This window comes from Arachis stenosperma, chromosome 10 (genome assembly GCF_014773155.1).
Source record: "Arachis stenosperma cultivar V10309 chromosome 10, arast.V10309.gnm1.PFL2, whole genome shotgun sequence".
Lineage (NCBI taxonomy): Eukaryota > Viridiplantae > Streptophyta > Magnoliopsida > Fabales > Fabaceae > Arachis > Arachis stenosperma.
Genome location: NC_080386.1, coordinates 29,865,073 through 29,884,034, shown reverse-complemented (window position 1 = coordinate 29,884,034; position 18,962 = coordinate 29,865,073). Strand labels below are relative to the sequence as shown.

The following is an 18,962-nucleotide window of genomic DNA, read 5'->3' as shown; positions in this document are numbered from 1 at the left end:
GGGAGGTCAGATTCCAACAGCATCAGCAGTCCTTTTGTCAGCCTTTTTCAGAGTTTTGCTCAAGTCCCTCAATTTCAGTCAGAATTTACCTGAAATCACAGAAAAACACACAAACTCATAGTAAAGTCCAGAAATGTGAATTTAACATAAAAACTAATGAAAACATCCCTAAAAGTAGCTCAATCCTACTAAAAACTACCTAAAAATAATGCCAAAAAGCGTATAAATTATCCGCTCATCACAACACCAAACTTAAATTGTTGCTTGTCCCCAAGCAACTGAAAATCAAATAGGATAAAAAGAAGAGAATATACTATAAAGTCCAAAATATCAATGAATATTAATTTAATTACATGAGCGGGACTTGTAGCTTTTTTTGCTTCTGAACAGTTTTGGCATCTCACTTTTTCCTTTGAAGTTCAGAGTGATTAGCATCTCTAGGAACTTAGAATTTTGGATAGTGTTATTGACTTTCCTAGTTAAGCATGTTGATTCTTGAACACAGCTACTCATGAGTCTTGGCTGTGGCCCTAAGCACTTTGTTTTCCAGTATTACCACCGGATACATAAATGCCACAGACACATAACTGGGTGAACCTTTTCAGATTGTGACTTAGCTTTGCTAAAGTCCCCAGTTAGTGGTGTCCAGAGCTCTTAAGCACACTCTTTTGCTTTGGATCACGACTTTAACCATTCAGTCTCAAGCTTTTCACTTGGACCTTCATGACACAAGCACATGGTTAGGGACAGCTTGATTTAGCCGCTTAGGCCTGGATTTTATTTCCTTGGGCCCTCCTATCCATTAATGCTCAAAGCCTTGGATCCTTTGCTTTTTTAAAATTTTCGCCATTTTTTTTTCACTGCTTTTTCTTGCTTCAAGAATCAATTTCATGATGTTTTTCAGATCATCAATAACATTTCTCTTTGTTCATCATTCTTTCAAGAACCAACAATTTTAACACTCATAAACAACAATATCCAAAGACATATGCACTGTTCAATCATTCATTCAGAAAACAAAAAGTATTGTCACCACATCAATATAATTAAACTAAATTCAATAATAATTTCGAAAGCTATGTACTTCTTGTTCTTTTGAATTAAAACATTTTTCTTTTAAGAGAGGTGAAGGATTAATGGAATTTATTCATAGCTTTAAGGCATGGTTACATACTAATGATCATGAAATAAAGACACAAAACATGGATAAACATAATATTAAAAACCGAAAAACAGAAAGAAATAAGGAACAAGGAATGAATCCACCTCTTAGTGGCGTCTTCTTCTTGAGGGACCCATGATGTTCTTTAACTCTTCTATGTCCCTTCCTTGCCTTTGTTGCTCCTCCCTCATTACTCTTTGATCTTCTCTTATTTCTTGGAGAATGATGGAGTGCTCTTGATGTTCCACCCTTAATTGTCCCACATTGTGGCTCAAATCTTCTAAGGAGGTGTTGAGTTGCTCCCAATAGTTGTTGGGAGGAAAGTGCATTCCCTGAGGCATCTCAGGAATTTGTTGATGATGAGCTTCCTCATGCACTTCTTGAGGGCCGTGAGGAACTTCTCTTGATTGCTCCATCCTTTTCTTGGTGATGGGCTTGTCTTCTTCAATGGAGACATCTCCTTCTATGATAACTCCAGCTGAGTAACATAGATGGCATATAAGGTGGGGGAAGGCTAGCCGTGCCATGTGTGAAGGCTTGTCAGCTATTTTGTAGAGTTCATTGGAGATGACTTCATGAACTTCCACTTCCTCTCCAATCATGATGCTATGAACCATGATGGCCCGATCCACAGTAACTTCAGATCGGTTGCTTGTAGGGATGATGGATCTTTGGATGAATTCCAACCATCCTCTAGCTACAGGCTTGAGGTCCAGTCTTCTTAGTTGGACTGGCTTGCCTTTGGAGTCTATTCTCCATTGGGCTCCTTCCACACATATGTCCATAAGAACTTGGTCCAACCTTTGATTAAAGTTGACCCTTCTAGTGTAGGGGCGTTCATCACCTTGCATCATGGGTAAGTGAAACGCCAACCTCACATTTTCCGGACTGAAATCCAAGTATTTCCCCCTAACCATTGTGAGATAATTCTTTGGACTTGGGTTCATACCTTGGTCATGGTTCCTAGTGATCCATGCATTGGCATAGAACTCTTGAACCATTAATATTCCGACTTGTTGCATGGGGTTGGCTAGGACTTCCCAACCTCTTCTTTGGATCTCATGTCGGATTTCCGGAAACTCATTCTTTTTGAGCTTGAAAGGGACCTCAGGGCTCACCTTCTTCTTTGCCACAACATCATAGAAGTGGTCTTGATGGCTCTTGGAGATGAATCTTTCCCTCTCCCATGACTCGGAGGTGGAAGCTTTTGCTTTCCCTTTCCCTTTTCTTGAGGAAACTCCGGCCTTAGGTGCCATTGGTAATGGAAAAACAAAAAAAAAAAGCTTATGCTTTTACCACACCAAACTTAAAATTTGCTCGTCCTCGAGCAAGAAAGAAAAGAATAGTAGAAGAAGAAGAAGAGAATATGTTAGAGAGGGAGAGTGGGAGTACGGCTATATGGGAGAAGAAGGGATTTGTGTTGTGTGAAAATGAAGAAGAAGTGAAGGGTATTTATAGGGAGAGGGGAGGGTGGGTTTTCGGCCATTTTGGGTGGGAATGGGTGGGAATTGAATTTGAATTTTATGAGGGTAGGTGGGGGTATGGGGAAGAGGAGGTTGATGTGAATGGTGAATGGGGTAATTGGGAAGAGGAATTGAGGTGATTGATGAAGAAGATGTTGGGAAGTGTGACATGGGGAAGAGTAATCACATTCACAAAAACTAGGATTAGGAGGTAAGGTGGGGATCCTGTGGGGTCCACAGATCCTGAGGTGTGGATCCTGTGGGGTCCACAGATCCTGAGGTGAAAACAAATACCATTCCTTCACCATATAGGCATGTAAAATGCCTTCGTGCATCATCCTGGCGTTTAAACGCCCATTGGTGCACGTTCTGGGCGTTCAACGCCCATGTAATGCATGTTTCCGGCGTTGAACGCCAGTTTCATGCTTGTTTCTGGCGTTCAGCGCCAGCTTGTCCTCTTCGTGCACCATCCTGGCGTTTAACGCCAGGTTGTTGCTTGTTTTGGGCGTTCAACGCCAGAATGGTGCTCTGTTCTGGCGTTGAACGCCAGACAGATGCATCTTACTGGCGTTGAACGCCAGTCTGCGCTACCTCCAGGGTAAAAAATTTTTTTCTTCTGTTTTTGACTCTGTTTTTAATTTTCTTTGATTTTTTTCGTGACTCCTCATGATCATGTACCTAATAAAACACAAAAATAACAAAGAAACAAAATAAAATAAAATTAGATAAATAAAATTGGGTTGCCTCCCAACAAGCGCTTCTTTAATGTCAATAGCTTGACAGTGGCTCTCATGGAGCCACAAGGTGATCAGGTCAATTTAAGTGTGGTCCCAACATCAAACTTAGAGTTTGGATATGGGGTTTGAACACCAAACTTAGAGTTTGGTTGTGGCCTCACAACACCAAACTTAGAGTTTGACTGTGTGGGCTCTTCTTGACTCTGAACTGAGAGAAGCTCTTCATGCTTACTCTCTTTTGTCACAGAGGGATGGCCATGTGCCTGAAACACAAGGTAGTCCCCATTCAATTGAAGGACTAACTCACCTCTGTTGACATCTATCACAGCTCCTGCTGTGGCTAGGAAAGGTCTTCCAAGGATGATGCAATCATCCTCTTCCTTTCTAGTGTCTAAGATTATGAAATCAGCAGGGATGTAAAGGCCTTCAACCTTTACTAGCACGTCCTCTACCAATCCATAAGCTTGTCTCAATGACTTGTCTGCCAGTTGTAATGAGAACAAGGCAGGTTGTACCTCAATGATTCCCAGCTTCTCCATTACAGAGAGTGGCATAAGATTTATCCCTGACCCAAGATCACATAGAGCTTTCTCAAAGCTCATGGTGCCAATGGTGCAAGGTATTAAGAACTTGCCAGGATCTTGTTTCTTTTGAGGTAAAGTTCTCTGAATCCAAGTATCTAGTTCACTAATGAGTAAGGGAGGTTCACTTTCCCAAGTCTCATTACCAAACAACTTGGCATTCAGCTTCATGATAGCTCCTAAATATTGAGCAACTTGCTCTCCAGTTACATCTTCATCCTCTTCAGAGGAAGAATAGTCTTCAGAGCTCATGAATGGCAGAAGGAGATTTAATGGAATCTCTATGGTCTCTGTATGAGCCTCAGATTCCTTTGGATCCTTAGTAGGAAACTCCTTCTTGCTTGAGGGATGTCCCAGGAGGTCTTTCTCAGTAGGATTTTCGTCCTCCTCCTCCCTTGTGCATTCGGCCATATTGACTATGTCAATGGCCTTGCACTCTCCTTTTGGATTCTCTTCTGTATTGCTTGGGAGAGTACTGGGAGGAGTTTCAATGACTTTCTTACTCAGCTGGCCCACTTGTGCCTCCAAATTTCTAATGGAGGATCTTGTTTCATTCATGAAACTGAAAGTGGCCTTTGACAGATCAGAGACTATATTGGCTAAATTAGAAGTATTTTGTTCAGAATTCTCTGTCTGTTGCTGAGAAGATGATGGATATGGCTTGCTATTGCCCAGCCTATTGCGTCCACCATTGTTAAAGCCTTGTTGAGATTTTTGTTGATCCTTCCAGGAGAAATTTGGATGATTTCTCCATGATGAGTTATAGGTGTTTCCATAAGGTTCACCTAAGTAATTAACCTCTGCCATGGCAGGGTTTTCAGGATCATAAGCTTCTTCAGAAGCTGCCTCTCTAGTACTGTTGGATGCATGTTGCAATCCATTCAGATTTTGAGAGATTATGTTGACCTGTTGAGTCAACATTTTGTTCTGAGCCAGTATGGCATTCAGAGCATCAATTTCAAGAACTCCTTTCTTCTGAGGTACCCCATTGTTCACGGAATTCCTCTCAGAAGTGTACATGAACTGGTTATTTGCAACCATGTCAATGAGTTCTTGAGCCTCTTCAGGCGTTTTCTTCAGGTGAATAGATCCACCTGCAGAATGGTCCAATGACATTTTCGAAAATTCAGAGAGACCATAATAGAATATATCTAATATGGTCCATTCTGAAAACATGTCAGATGGACATCTTTTGGTCAGCTGCTTGTATCTTTCCCAAGCTTCATAGAGGGATTCACCATCTTTTTGTTTGAAGGTTTGAACATCCACTCTCAGCTTGCTCAACTTTTGAGGAGGAAAGAATTTATCTAAGAATGCAGTGACAAGCTTATCCCATGAATGTCCAGGCTATCCTTGGGTTGTGAATCCAACCATACTCTAGCCCTGTCTCTTACAGCAAAAGGGAAAAGCATGAGTCTGTAGACTTCAGGATCAACTCCATTCGTCTTCACAGTCTCACAGATCTGCAAGAACTCAGTTAAAAACTGGTAAGGATCTTCAGATGGAAGTCCATAAAACTTGCAGTTTTGTTGCATTAAAGCAACTAGTTGAGGTTTAAGCTCAAAGTTATTGGCTCCAATGGCAGGAATGGAGATGCTTCTTCCATCAAACTTGGACGTTGGTTTTGTGAAGTCACCAAGCATTCTCCTTGCATTATTATTATTATTTTCGGCCATCTCCTTCTCTTGTTCGAAAATTTCTAAAAGGTTACTTCTGGATTGTTGTAATTTAGCTTCTCTTAATTTTCTCTTCAGAGTCCTTTCAGGTTCTGGATCAATTTCAACAAGAGTGCCTTTATCCTTGTTCCTGCTCATATGAAAGAGAAGAAAACAAGAAAAGAAAGAGGAATCCTCTATGTTACAGTATAGAGATTCCTTTATGTTAGTAGAAAAAGAAAGGGGTAGAAGAATGAAGAGGGGGATTCGGATTCTTGGTGGAAGAGAGGTGGAGAGAAGTGTTAGTGATTAAATAATTAAATAGAATAAGAAAAGAGAAGAGAGAATTCAAAAATAATTTTGAAAAAGAGGTTAGTGATTTTCGAAAACTAGAGATAAAATGTAATTAAAATTAAAACATGAAACAATTAATTAATTAAAAAGAATTTTTGAAAAAGAAAGAGATATTTTCGAAAATAGAAGAGGGAAAAGTAGTTAAGTGGTTTTGAAAAAGATAAGAAACAAACAAAAAGTTAGTTAGTTGATTGAAAAAGATTTGAAATCAAAATTTGAAAAGATAAGAAGATAAGAGGTTAGATAAGATATTTTGAAATTAAATTTTGAAAAAGATAAAAATTTTTTTAAAAAAAAGATCAAATAAAAGATAAAAAGATTTAATTTAAAAATTTTGAAATTACTTACTTCACTAACAAGAAATTACAAGATAAGATTCTAGAACTTAAAGATTGAACCTTTCTTAACAAGAAAGTAACAAACTTCCAATTTTTGAACCAATCACATTAATTATTAGTGAATTTTCGAAAATTACATATAAAGATAAGAAAAAGATTTTGAAAATAATTTGAAAAAGATTTTTGAAATTTTCGAAAAATAGAAAAAATGAAAAAGATATGATTTTTGAAAAAGATTTTGAAAAGATAAGATTTTTTTTTTAAAATTGAAATTTTGACTTGACTTGTAAGAAACAACTAATTTTGAAAATTTTTGACCAAGTCAACCCAAAATTTCGAAAATTTAGAGGGAATTAAGGAAAAGATATTTTTTTTTGATTTTTGAATTTTTAATTATGAGAGAGAAAAACAACAAAAAGACTTAATGCATGAAATTTTTAGATCAAAACAATGAATTCATGCAAGAATGCTATGAATGTCAAGATGAACACCAAGAACACTTTGAAGATCATGATGAACATCAAGAACATAATTTTGAAAAATTTTTGATGCAAAGAAAACATGCAAGACACCAAACTTAGAAATCTTTAATGCATGAAAAATATGAATGCAAAGATGCACATGAAAAACAAGAAAAGACACAAAACAAGAAATCATCAAGATCAAATAAGAGGATTTATCAAGAACACTTGAAGATCATGAAGAACACTATGAATGCATGGGTTTTCGAAAAATGCAAGAAAAATTTTTAAAACATGCAATTGACACCAAACTTAAAAATTGACTCAAGACTCAAACAAAAAACACAAAATATTTTTGATTTTTATGATTTTCTAATTTTTTTGGATTTTTATTAATTATTTTCGAAAATAAAGTTTTGAAAAACGAAAAATAAAAGAAAAATTTTGAAAAAGATTTTTGAAAAGAAAATTACCTAATCTGAGCAACAAGATGAACCGTCAGTTGTCCATACTCGAACAATCCCCGGCAACGGCGCCAAAAACTTGGTGGACGAAATTGTGATCCATGTTCTTGTATCATTTGTGATCAATGTTCTAATTATGGCACTGGTTGAATTCACAACTCCGTTCAACTAACCAGCAAGTGTACTGGGTCGTCCAAGTAATAAACCTTACGTGAGTAAGGGTCGAATCCACAGAGATTGTTGATATGAAGCAAGCTATGGTCACCTTGTAAATCTCAGTTAGACAGACTAAAGGGTAATTGTGATTATTGGAATAAAATAAATAATAAATAATAAAAAGGATAGAAATACTTATGTAGATTCATTGGTGAGAATTTCAGATAAGTGTATGGAGGTGCTGTATGACTCACGGACGTCTGCCTTCCCACTGCTTCTACTCAATCCTTCTTACTCCTTTCCATGGCAAGCTGTGTATAGGGGTTCACCATCAGCGGTGGCTACTTTCAATCCTCTCGGGAAAATGATCCTATGCGGTTGTCAATCGCACGGCTAATCGTCTGGAGGCATCACCCATGGTTGATGGCTACATCCCATCCTCGCAGTGAAAACTAATGCTCACGCACTCTGTCACAGTACGGCTAATCACTGGTTGGTTCCCGCTCCTACTGGAATAGAATCCCTTGATTCTTTTGCGTCTGTCACTAACGCCCAGCACTTGCAAGTTTGAAGCACGTCACAGTCATTCATTACCGGAATCCTACTCGGAATACCACAGACAAGGTTAGACTTTCCGGATTCCCAGGATCCTACTCGGAACACCACAGACAAGGTTGGACTTTCCGGATCCTCATAAATGCCGCCATCTATCTAGCTTATACCACGAAGATTCTGTTGGGGAATCTAAGAGATACACATTCAAGCTCTGTTGCATGTAGAACGGAAGTGGTTGTCAATCACGCGCGTTCATAAGTGAGAATGATAATGAGGGTTATCTAACTCATCACATTCATCATGTTCTTGGGTACGAATGAATATCTTGGAATAAAACTAAGATAGCATTTGAATAAAAGAAGATAGAATTGCATTAATACTTGAGGTACAGCAGAGCTCCACACCCTTAATCTATGGTGTGCAGAAACTCCACCGTTGAAAATACATAAGTAAAAGAGGTTCAGGCATGGCCGAATGGCCAGCCCTCTCCATGATCAAGTGACCGAATGATTCAAAGACTTAAAGTGGTCAAAAGATGTCTAATACAATAGATAAATGTCCTATATATACTAGACTAGCTACTAGGGTTTACATGAGTAAGTAAATGATGCATAAATCCACTTCCGGGGCCCACTTGGTGTATGCTTGGGCTGAGCTTGATCAATCCACGAGCTGAGGCTTCTCTTGGAGTTGAACTTTGAGTTATGACGTGTTTTGGGCGTTCAACTCCGGATAATGACGTTTTTCTGGCGTTTAACTCCAGAAAGGAGCGTGTACTTGGCGTCCAACGCCAAGTTACGTCGTCATTCTTCGAATAAAGTATGAACTATTATATATTGCTGGAAAGCCCTGGATGTCTACTTTCCAACGCCGTTGAGAGCGCGCCATTTAGAGTTCTGTAGCTCCAGAAAATCCATTTCGAGTGCAGGGAGGTCAGATTCCAACAGCATCAGCAGTCCTTTTGTCAGCCTTTTTCAGAGTTTTGCTCAAGTCCCTAAATTTCAGTCAGAATTTACCTGAAATCACAGAAAAACACACAAACTCATAGTAAAGTCCAGAAATGTGAATTTAACATAAAAACTAATGAAAACATCCCTAAAAGTAGCTCAATCCTACTAAAAACTACCTAAAAACAATGCCAAAAAGCGTATAAATTATCCGCTCATCAAGTACCTTCTTAGGTTGCAAGCGTGCCATGACCTAGGAAGCTCTCGTCCATCGAGTTTGGACAGGCTGTAATAGCCCTTTCCAAGTACTTCTATGACTCGGTAGGGTCCTTTCCAGTTTGCTGCCAGCTTTCCTTCTCCAGGTCGAGTTGTTTCGATATCATTTCGGATTAGGATGAGGTCGTTCTAAGCAAGAACTCGCTGTACTACCTTTTGATTGTATCTCGAAGCCATTCGTCGTTTTAGTGCTTCTTCCCTAATCCGAGCTCTTTCTCGGACTTCCGGAAGTATGTCGAGTTCTTCCCTTTGAAGTTGGGAGTTGGCTTCTTCACTATAGTGGATCACTCTAGGCGACCCTTCTTCAATCACTACTAGGATCATTGCCTCCATTCCGTATGCTAATCGGAAGGGTGATTCCTTTGTGGTGGAATATACCGTTGTTTGATATGCCCATAGGACTTGTGGGAGCTCCTCAGCCCAGGCTCCCTTTGCGTCCTGTAATCTCCGTTTCAGCCCAGCCAATATGACTTTGTTGGCAGCTTCGGCTTTTCCATTGGCTTGGGGATGTTCTATGGAAGTGAATTGTTGTTTTATGTTCAAGTCGGCCACCAACTTTCTGAAGCCTGCATCTGTGAATTGGGTACCATTGTCTGTGGTAATGGAGTATGGAACCCCGAACCTTGTGACAATGTTCCTATATAGAAATTTTTGACTTCTTTGAGCAGCGGCATTAGCTAGGGGTTCTGCCTCGATCCACTTTGTGAATAGTCTACCCATACTATGAGGAATTTAACTTGTCCCGGTCCCTGAGGGAAGGGTCCAAGAAGGTCGAGTTCCTATGTTGCGAATGGCCATGGTGAGGTCACGCTGATGAGTTCTTCTGGCACGGCGATGTGAAAGTTGGCATGTTTCTGACATGATGGACATGTCTTTATGAACTCTGTGGCTTCCTTTTGTAGAGTTGGCCAATAAAATCCTGCCCGGAGTACTTTTTTGGTAAGTGCTTGCGCTCCGAGGTGATTGCCACAAATGCTACTGTGTACTTCTTCTAGAACTTCCTTTGTGTTGGAAGTCGGCACACATTTTAACAATGGTATTGAAATCCCTCTTTTGTATAGAGTATTATTTATGATAGTGTAGTATTGTGTCTCCTGTTTCAACCTATTGGCCTCCTTTTTCTCTGTGGGGAGTGCTTCTGTTTTGAGGTAATTAATTATGGGAGTCATCCATCCTTGATCCTAACCTATTATGGCTAGGACTTTTCTTCTTTTGAGATTGATGGATTCTGCAGAATTTCTTGGATGAGGCTTCTATTGTTACCCCCTAGTTTGGTGCTAGCTAGTTTCGAGAGTGCGTCAGCTCGGGCATTCTGTTCTCAGGGTATGTGACGGACCTCATATTCTTCGAGTTGTCCGAGCTGTTCCCTGGTTTTGTCTAAGTACTTTATCATGGTGGGATCTTTGGCTTGGTAGCTTCCTGCTATTTGTGAAGTGACTACTTGTGAGTCACTGAAGATAATAAGCTTTTGAGCTCCAACCTCCCTAGCCAGCTTCAAATAAGCTAGTAGTGCCTTATATTCTGCTTGGTTGTTCGAGGCAGGGAACCCAAATTTGAGGGAGAGTTCGATTTGGGTTCCTTGGTTGCTTTCAATTATCACACCCGCGCCGCTTTCAGTTTTATTTGAGGAACCGTCCACATATAGATTCCATTCTATGGGGATTTCTGGTGTGTCTGAAAATTCTGCAATAAAGTCGGCCAGGTATTGTGATTTGATGGCTGTCTGAGCTTCATATTGAAGATCAAATTTAGACAACTCGACTGCCCATTGCAAGATTCTGCCCGCCAGGTCTATTTTTTGTAAAATCCCTTTTATGGGCCGGTTGGTCCGAGCCCTAATGGTGTGAGCTTGGAAGTATGGACGAAGTCGTCGAGATGTTAGTATGAGAGCGTAGGCAAAATTTTATATTTTTTGGTAGTTCAGCTCGGATCCTTGTAATGCTTTACTGATGAAGTATACAGGTTGTTGCCCACTGTCGTCTTCTCGAACTAGTGCTGAGGCTACTGCCCGACTTCCTACCATGAGGTATAATATGAGTGGTTCACCTTCCCACAGTCGAGTTAGGATAGGTGGTTGTCCTAAGAATCTTTTGAAATCTTGGAAGGCTTGTGATGCACGAAATTGCAATCACACTTTTGCAATCCGCACAAATAACCAGCAAGTGCACTGGGTCGTCCAAGTAATACCTTACGTGAGTAAGGGTCGATCCCACGAAGATTGTTGGCTTGAAGCAAGCTATGGTTATTTTATTATTCTTAGTCAGGAGATCAATTATAATTATCAGTTTGAATTACTAAAAAATAAAAGAGCGTGAAATAATTACTTATTGTGCAATAATAGAGAATATGTTGGAGTTTTGGAGATGCTTTGTCTTCTGAATTCATGCTTTTCTCTTGTACTCCTCTTCCCACACGCAAGGCTCCTTCCATGGCAAGCTATATGTTGGGTGTCACCGTTGTCAATGGTTACTTTCCATCCTCTCAGTGAAAATGGTCCAAATGCTCTGTCACAACACGGCTAATCATCTGTTGGTTCTCGATCATGTCGGAATAGAATCCATTGATTCTTTTGCGTTTGTCATCACGCTCAACAATCGCAAGTTTGAAGCTCGTCACAGTCATTCAATCCTTGAATCCTACTCGTAATATCACAGACAAGGTTTAGACTTTCCGAATTCTCATGAATGCCGCCATCAATTCTAGCTTATACCACGAAGATTCTGATTAAGGAATCTAAGAGATACTCATTCAATCTGATGTAGAATGGAGGTGGTTGTCAGGCACATGTTCATGGATTGAAGAAGGTGATGAGTATCACGGATCATCACCTTCTTCATAGTGAGGCGCGAATGAACATCTTAGATAGGAACAAGCGTGTTTAAATGGAAAACAGAAATAATTGCATTAATTCATCGAGACGCTGCAGAGCTCCTCACCCCCAACAATGGAGTTTAGAGACTCATGCTTCCAAAAGGTACAAATTTCATATCTAAAAATGTCATGAGATATGGTGCACGAAATTGTGATCAATACTTTTCACAGCTCAAATAATCCCTAGTAATGGCTCCAAAAACTTGGTGCTCAATACCATGGCATAAACACAACTTTGCACAACTAACCAGCAAGTGCACTGGGTCGTCCAAGTAATAAACCTTACGCGAGTAAGGGTCGATCCCACGGAGATTGTTGCTATGAAGCAAGCTATGGTCACCTTGTAAATCTCAGTCAGGCAGACTCAAATGGGTATAGATGATGAATAAAGCATAAAGATAAAGATAGAGATACTTATGTATATCATTGGTGAGAGCTTCAGATAAGCGTATGAAGATGCCTTCCCTTCCGTCTCTCTGCTTTCCTACTGTCTTCATCCAATCCTTCTTACTCCTTTCCATGGCAAGCTTATGCAAGGGTTTCACCGTTGTCAGTGGCTACCTCCCATCCTCTCATTGGAAATGTTCAACGCACCCTGTCACGGCACGGCTATCCATCTGTCGGTTCTCAATCAGGCCGGAATAGAATCCAGTGATTCTTTTGCGTCTGTCACTAACGCCCCGCCCTCAGGAGTTTGAAGCACGTCACAGTCATTCAATCATTGAATCCTACTCAGAATACCACAGACAAGGTTAGACCTTCCGGATCCTCTTGAATGCCGCCATCAGTTCTTGCCTATACCACGAAGACTCTGATCTCACGGAATGGCTGGCTCGTTTGTCAGGCGAGCACTCGGTTGTCAGGCGATCAACCATGCATCGTGTATCAGGAATCCAAGAGATAAACACTAGAGCCTCGTATGCTTGTAGAACAAGAGTGGTTGTCAGTCACCTTGTTCATAGGTGAGAATGGTGATGAGTGTCACGGATCATCACATTCATCAAGTTGAAGAACAAGTGATATCTTGGACAAAGAACAAGCGGAATTGAATAGAAGAACAATAGTAATTGCATTAATACTCGAGGTACAGCAGAGCTCCACACCTTAATCTATGGTGTGTAGAAACTCCACCGTTGAAAATACATAAGAACAAGGTCTAGGCATGGCCGTGAGGCCAGCCTCCCAGTGATCAAAAGATTCAAAGATCTCAAGATGAAAATACAATAGTAAAAGGTCATACTTATAGAAAACTAGTAGCCTAAGGTGTACAAAGATGAGTAAATGACATAAAAATCCACTTCCGGGCCCACTTGGTGTGTGCTTGGGCTGAGCAATGAAGCATTTTCGTGTAGAGACTCTCCTTGGAGTTAAACGCCAGCTTTTATGCCAGTTTGGGCGTTTAACTCCCATTTAGGTGCCAGTTCCGGCGTTTAACGCTGGAATTTCTGAGGGTGACTTTGAACGCCGGTTTGGGCCATCAAATCTTGGGCAAAGTATGGACTATCATATATTGCTGGAAAGCCCAGGATGTCTAATTTCCAGCGCCGTTGAGAGCGCGCCAATTGGGCTTCTGTAGCTCCAGAAAATCCACTTCGAGTGCAGGGAGGTCAGAATCCAACAGCATCTGCAGTCCTTTTGAGTCTCTGGATCAGATTTTTGCTCAGATCCCTCAATTTCAGCCAGAAAATACCTGAAATCACAGAAAAACACACAAACTCATAGTAAAGTCCAGAAAAGTGAATTTTAATTAAAAACTAATAAAAATATACTAAAAACTAACTAAAAGATACTAAAAACATACTAAAAACAATGCCAAAAAGCGTACAAATTATCCGCTCATCACAACACCAAACTTAAATTGTTGCTTGTCCCCAAGCAACTGAAGATCAAATAGGATAAAAAGAAGAGAATATGCAATGAACTCCAAAAACATCTATGAAGATCAGTATTAATTAGATGAGCGGGGCTTTTAGCTTTTTGCCTCTGAATAGTTTTGGCATCTCACTTTATCCTTTGGAACTCAGAATGATAGGCTTCTTTAGGAACTCAGAATCCAGATAGTGTTATTAATTCTCCTAGTTAAGTATGATGATTCTTGAACACAGCTACTTATTGAGTCTTGGCTGTGGCCCAAAGCACTTTGTCTTCCAGTATTACCACCGGATACATACATGCCACAGACACATAATTGGGTGAACCTTTTCAGATTGTGACTCAGCTTTGCTAAAGTCCCCAATTAGAGGTGTCCAGGGTTCTTAAGCACACTCTTATTGCCTTGGATCACAACTTTATTTCTTTCTTTTTCTTTCTTTTTCTCTTTTTTTTCGGTTTTTTTTTTTTTGCTTGCTTCTCTTTTTTTCTCTCTTTTTTTTGTATTCACTGCTTTTTCTTGCTTCAAGAATCATTTTTATGATTTTTCAGATCCTCAGTAACATGTCTCCTTTTTCATCATTCTTTCAAGAGCCAACATTCATGAACCACAAATTCAAAAGACATATGCACTGTTCAAGCATACATTCAGAGAACAAAAGTGTTGCCACCATATCAAGACAATTAAACTGTTATAAAATTCAAAATTCATGCAATTCTTTTCTTTTTCAATTAAGAACAATCTCTAAGAAAAGGTGATGGATTCATAGGACATTCATAACTTTAAGGCATAGACACTAATGATCATAAGACACAAACATAGATAAACATAAGCACTAAAATTCGAAAAACAGCAAATTAAAGAACAAGGAGATTAAAGAACGGGTCCACCTTAGTGATGGCGGCTTGTTCTTCTTCTTGAAGGTCTTATGGAGTGCTTGAGCTCCTCAATGTCTCTTCCTTGTCTTTGTTGCTCCTCTCTCATGATTCTTTGATCTTCTCTAATTTCATGGAGGAGAATGGAGTGTTCTTGGTGCTCCACCCTTAGTTGTCCCATGTTGGAACTCAATTCTCCTAGGGAGGTGTTTAGTTGCTCCCAATAGTTTTGTGGAGGAAAGTGCATCCCTTGAGGTATCTCAGGGATCTCATGATGAGAGGGGTCTCTTGTTTGCTCCATCCTTTTCTTGGTGATGGGCTTGTCCTCATCAATGGGGATATCTCCTTCTATGTCAACTCCAACTGAATAACAAAGGTGACAAATGAGATGAGGAAAGGCTAGCCTTGCCAAGGTGGAAGACTTGTCCGCCACTTTATAGAGTTCTTGGGCTATAACCTCATGAACTTCCACTTCTTCTCCAATCATGATGCTATGAATCATGATGGCCCGGTCTAGAGTAACTTCGGACCAGTTGCTAGTGGGAATGATTGAGCGTTGGATAAACTCCAACCATCCTCTAGCCATGGGCTTGAGGTCATGCCTTCTCAATTGAATCGGCTTGCCTCTTGAATCTCTCTTCCATTGTGCGCCCTCTTCACATATGACTGTGAGGACTTGGTCCAACCTTTGATCAAAGTTGACCCTTCTAGTGTAAGGATGTTCATCTCCTTGCATCATGGGCAAGTTGAATGCTAACCTTACATTTTCCGGACTAAAATCCAAGTATTTTCCCCGAACCATTGTAAGATAATTCTTTGGATCCGGGTTCATACTTTGATCATGGTTCTTGGTGATCCATGCATTGGCATAGAACTCTTGAACCATCAAGATTCCGACTTGTTGAATGGGGTTGGTAAGCACTTCCCAACCTCTTCTTCGGATCTCATGGCGGATCTCCGGATATTCACCCTTTTTGAGTGAAAAGGGGACCTCGGGGATCACCTTCTTCAAGGCCACAACATCATAGAAGTGGTCTTGATGCACCCTTGAGATGAATCTATCCATCTCCCATGACTCGGAGGTGGAAGCTTTTGCCTTCCCTTTCCTCTTTCTAGAGGTTTCTGCGGCCTTGGATGCCATAAATGGTAATGGAAAAATGAAAAAGCAACGCTTTTACCACACCAAACTTAAAAGGTTTGCTCGTCCTCGAGCAAAAGAAGAAAGAAGAGAGTAGAAGAAGAAGAAATGAGGGAGAAGGAGATGGCTTATGTATTCGGCCAAGGAGGGGGGAAGTGGTGTTTAGGTTTTGTGAAAATGAAGGAGTGAAGAAGGGTATTTATAGGAGAGAGGGGAGATGGGGTTCGGCCATATTGGGTGGGTTTGGGAGGGAAAGTGGTTTGAATTTGAAGGGTGAGGTTGGTGGGGTTTTATGAAGGATGGATGTGAGTGGTGAAGAGAAAGATGGGATTTGATAGGTGAGGGGTTTTTGGGGAAGAGGTATTGAGGTGATTGGTGAATGGGGGAAGAAGAGAGAGAGTGGTGGTGGGGTAGGTGGGGATCCTGTGGGGTCCACAGATCCTGTGGTGTCAAGGAAAAGTCATCCCTGCACCAAATGTTGCTCAAAATCACGTTTTGAGCCATTTCTGGCGTTAAACGCCGGGCTGGTGCCCATTCCTGGCGTTTAACGCCAGGTTCTTGCCCTTTTCTGGCGTTTAACGCCAGTCTGGTGCCCCTTTCTGGCGTTAAACGCCCAGAATGGTGCCAGACTGGGCGTTAAACGCCCAACTGCTACCCTCACTGGCGTTTAAACGCCAGTGAGTTCTTCCTCCAGGGTGTGCTGTTTTTCTTCCTGTTTTTCATTCTGTTTTTGCTTTTTCAATTGATTTTGTGACTTCTCATGATCATCAACCTACAAAAATCATAAAATAACAAAAGAAAATATATAAAATATAATCATTGGGTTGCTTCCCAACAAGCGCTTCTTTAATGTCAGTAGCTTGACAGAGGGCTCTCATGGAGCCTCACAGATATTCAGAGCAATGTTGGAACCTCCCAACACCAAACTTAGAGTTTGAATGTGGGGTTTCAACACCAAACTTAGAGTTTGGTTGTGGCCTCCCAACACCAAACTTAGAGTTTGACTGTGGGGGCTCTGTTTGTCTCTGATTTGAGAGAAGCTCTTCATGCTTCTTCTCCATGGTGACAGAGGGATATCCTGAGCCTAAACACCAGGATTTTTCATTCACTTGAATGATCAGTTCACCTCCATCAACATCAATCACAACCTTTGCTGTGGCTAGGAAGGGTCTGCCAAGGATGATGGATTCATCCATGCACTTCCCAGTCTCTAGGACTATGAAATCAGTAGGGATGTAATGGTCTTCAACTTTTACCAAAACATTCTCTACAAGTCCATGAGCTTGTTTTCTTGAGTTGTCTACCATCTCTAGTGAGATTCTTGCAGCTTGTACCTCAAAGATTCCTAGCTTCTCCATTACAGAGAGAGGCATGAGGTTCACACTTGACCCTAAATCACACAGAGCCTTCTTGAAGGTCATGGTGCCTATGGTACAAGGTATGGAAAACTTCCCAGGATCTTGTCTCTTTTGAGGTAATTTCTGCCTAGACAAGTCATCCAGTTCTTTGGTGAGCAAAGGAGGTTCATCCTCCCAAGTCTCATTTCCAAATAACTTGTCATTCAGCTTTATGATTGCTCCAAGGTATTTAGCAACTTGCTCTTCAGTGACATACTCATCCTCTTCAGAGGAAGAATACTCATCAGAGCTCATGAAAGGCAGAAGTAAGTCCAATGGAATCTCTATGGTCTCATTTTGAGCCTCAGATTCCCATGGTTCCTCATTGGGAAACTTATTGAAGGCTAGTACACGCCCATTGAGGTCTTCCTCAATGGCGTCCACTTCCTCTCTTTCCTCTCCAAATTCGGCCATGGTTATGGCTTTGCACTCTCCTTTTGGATTTTCTTCTGTATTACTTGGGAGAGTACTAGGAGGGAGTTCAGTAACTTTCTTGCTCAGCTGTCCCACTTGTGCTTCCAAATTCCTAATGGAAGACCTTGTTTCAGTCATGAAACTTTGAGTGGTCTTAATTAGATCAGAGACCATGGTTGCTAAGTCAGAGGGGTTCTGCTTAGAATTCTCTGTCTGTTGCTGATAAGATGATGGAAAAGGCTTGCCATTGCTAAACCTGTTTCTTCCACCATTATTGTTGAAACCTTGTTGAGGTCTCTCTTGATTCTTCCATGAGAAATTTGGGTGATTTCTCCATGAAGAATTATAGGTGTTTCCATAGGGTTCTCCTAGGTAATTCACCTCTTCCATTGAAGAGTTCTCAGGATCATAAGCTTCTTCTTCAGATGAAGCATCCTTAGTACTGCTTGGTGCATTTTGCATTCCAGACAGACTTTGAGAAATCAAATTAACTTGTTGAGTTAATATCTTGTTCTGAGCCAAAATGGCATTCAGAGTATCAATCTCAAGAACTCCTTTCTTCTGACTTGTCCCATTGTTCACAGGATTTCTTTCAGAAGTGTACATGAATTGGTTATTTGCAACCATTTCAATGAGCTCTTGAGCCTCTGTAGGCATCTTCTTTAGATGAAGAGATCCTCCAGCAGAGCTATCCAAAGACATATTGGATAGTTCAGAGAGACCATCATAGAAAATACCTATGATGCTCCATTCAGAAAGCATGTCTGAGGGACACTTTCTGATTAATTGTTTGTATCTTTCCCAAGCTTCATAGAGGGATTCACCATCCTTCTGTCTGAAGGTTTGGACTTCCACTCTAAGCTTACTCAATTTTTGAGGTGGAAAGAACTTTGCCAAGAAGGCATTGACTAGCTTTTCCCATGAGTCCAGGCTTTCTTTAGGTTGTGAGTCCAACCATATTCTAGCTCTGTCTCTTACAGCAAAAGGGAATAGCATCAGTCTGTAGACCTCAGGGTCAACCCCATTAGTCTTGACTGTGTCACAGATTTGCAAGAACTCAGCTAAAAACTGATGAGGATCTTCCATTGGAAGTCCATGGAACTTGCAATTCTGTTGTATTAGAGAAACTAATTGAGGCTTAAGCTCAAAGTTGTTTGCTCCAATGGCAGGGATAGAGATGCTTGTCCCATAGAAGTCGGGAGTAGGTGCAGTAAAGTCACCTAGCACCTTCCTTCCATTGTTGGCATT

At 40.7% G+C, this 18,962-nt stretch overlaps 1 non-coding gene across 1 annotated transcript; it reads left to right on the top strand.

The window, feature by feature from the left end:
• Positions 1–18,470: 18,470 nt before the first annotated feature.
• LOC130958580 (small nucleolar RNA R71) lies at positions 18,471–18,578 on the top strand. The gene has a single exon (XR_009077693.1). It is a non-coding gene; the product is annotated as a small nucleolar RNA R71 (small nucleolar RNA).
• The last annotated feature ends 384 nt before the right edge of the window (positions 18,579–18,962 follow it).